Source organism: Phoca vitulina, unplaced genomic scaffold, assembly GCF_004348235.1.
Source record: "Phoca vitulina isolate PV1807 unplaced genomic scaffold, GSC_HSeal_1.0 scaffold11, whole genome shotgun sequence".
NCBI classification, from domain to species: Eukaryota; Metazoa; Chordata; class Mammalia; order Carnivora; family Phocidae; genus Phoca; species Phoca vitulina.
Genome location: NW_022589714.1, coordinates 2,869,635 through 2,872,424, shown reverse-complemented (window position 1 = coordinate 2,872,424; position 2,790 = coordinate 2,869,635).

The following is a 2,790-nucleotide window of genomic DNA, read 5'->3' as shown; positions in this document are numbered from 1 at the left end:
AAGGAAGAAAGAAAGAAAGAAAGAAAGAAAGAAAGAAAGAAAGAAAGAAAGAAAGAAAGAAAGAAAGAAAGAAAGAAAGAAAAAGGGGATTTGTCTCTGAGCAACCCACAGTTTTTGCTGTTGGATGTAACCATTGAGGATTGCCATATACATGATAGGCAAATGTCTATGAAATGAAAGAAAGAAAAGAAAAAGATGGTACATGCCAGGTCTCTGCACAGATTTGGCATATTTTTGAGATAAACTTCAGGAAGAGACAATAAGTCAAGTTTTCTACTCACTCTAAACCTTGGGGAATGAAGCAATGAGATAAATATGAATCGTGAACTAGTAGAATGTAATCAGGAATGAGCTGACATACAAGAGATGATCACTCTTAGGCCTTCATCCCTTCAGGACTGCCTAAAGATTTGAAAGAATTACAATATAATGACCATTAAATGCTTCTTTTATTTTTACTAACTGTTCCTTCTAAAAAAACCTCTTAACTCTTTTTCCCTCTTTAAGAAATATTTTATTGGGGCTCCTGGATGGCTCAGTCAGTTAAGCATCGGCCTTTGGCTGAGGTCATGATCCTAGAGTCCTGGGATCAAGCCCCATATCGTACTCCCTGCTCAGAGGGGTGTCTGCTTCTCTCTCTTCTGCTCTCCCTGCTTTTGCTCTCTCTCTCTTTCTGTCAAATGGATAAATAATTTAAAAGATCTTTAAAAATTTTTTTTAAAATTTTATTGACTTTATTTTTATTTGAGTATAGTTGACAAAAACTCTTAACTCTGAGAGGTATTTTGTAGCATCAGGAAAGATGAGCTTTGTCTATTGCCTACTAAAATTTTACCAACTAATATTTAGTGAGATTTTCCATAAATGAGGCACTGTTCCAAAATAATGTGAACTTTAAAATAATCCCACTAAGTAAGTAATATGATTGTCCTTATTTTACAGGTAAGAATACTGAGATTAAACCATTTGCCCAAGGTAGCACACGGAGTGGACCTGGAGGGGACCATGGAACTACGTTGGAACTCAGTTAGACATTAGATCTTATTCCTATTTAGTGGCTACAGCAAATTACATTATAGCCTTAAACTAAAAAGGGGGGACCAGAAGTGAAGAGCTGCCTCCAAGTCTCCTAGGTAAAGATTCAAAACATACATATACACTCAAAAATGGGTCTGTTGGGGCACCTGGGTGGCTCAGTCATTAAGCATCTGCCTTTGGCTCAGGTTATCATCCCAGGGTCCTGGGATCGAGCCCCACATCGGGCTCCAGCCCCACATCGGGCTCCCTGCTCAGTGGGAAGCCTGCTTCTCCCTCTCCCACTCCCCCTGCTTGTGTTCCCTCTCTCGCTGTGTCTCTCTGTCAAATAAATAAAAAAAATCTTTTTAAAAAAATGGGTCTGTTGCCCCCAAATCTTCCTAACCAACAGAAGTTGGAAAACTACTTCTCAAAATAAAGTCGCTGATTGTCATCACTCCTTCTATGAGGAACACAAATAGCAAGTAATTTAATACCCTTTCTGGTTTATATGGCTATATTGTACCATAAAGCCAAAGTATAATACCCAAGTGGGTTTTTTATTTAAAATTTTAATTTTTTTTTATTTTTTTAAAAGATTTTATTTATTTATTTGACAAAGAGAGACACAGCGAGAGAGGGAATACAAGCAGGGGGAATGGGAGAGGGAGAAGCAGGCTTCCCGTGGAGCAGGGAGCCCGATGCGGGGCTCGATCCCAGGACCCTGGGATCATGACCTGAGCCGAAGGCAGACGCTTAACAACTGAGCCACCCAGGCGCCCTAAAATTTGAATTTTAAAGGCCAGATGTTTGTACCCTTATTTTACTGAATTATTTTGCCGCTTGCAATTAGATGTCTTGTGACAAGGAACGTGAGAGCTATTTAAAAGAGACCTGTACAATTTAGGCAGAATAATTGCAGTCCTGAAGAGGGCAAGCAATTAAATACAGCCTGCATCCTGCATCTTAGGATATTTTAAGGCATCTGATGGCATTATGCCTGGTTCCTGGGATTCACATATTGAGAGCCTTTTTGGCTTTCTTTTAAAATATGTATTTAAAGCCATTAATTCTCTCTTGAAGCAAACAAAGACTCTTCTACAGAATCTCCCTGGACTCCTGCTAATCCAGGGAAGCCAACCAAATTTTTCAAGAGGGCAGCTCACAGTCTCCAGGTCTCCTAAGACAGTCATTGACCTGATCAAATCGTTAAAAAATCATTAAATCATTTTCACTGAGGCCATCCACTATTAAAGAGATTTTATTAAAATAATGTTTTGAGGAGCATCTGGCTGGCTCAGTCAGTAGAACATGAGACTCTTGATCTCAGGGTTGTGAGTTTGAGCCCCACATTGGGTGTAGAGATTACTTTAAAAATAATAATGTTTTGATCTTTTAAAAACATGCATATGGTAAAATAGTCAAACAGCATAAGAGAATATCCAGTGAAATGTTAGTTTCTTTCTGGCTCCCCTCCAAAGAGGGAAACACTCTGCTTTTAAATGTACAAACATATTTGTAGCCATTATAGAGATTTATATTTGATAACTTCATCTCTTTAACAGTCAACAAATATGTTTTGTTTTGTTTTTTTTTTAATGACCATGAAGACAGCTAGATTTTCAGGGCTGTGCTTTGGAAGAGATAAACAGAGAGAGGTGAAAGAGTACATAAGGGTGAGAGAAGGAGCCTGATTTTGATGGGGTGCACAGAGAAGACCTCTCTTAAAAAGATGACATTTGAGGCACCTGGCTGCCTTAGTTGGTAAAGCATGTG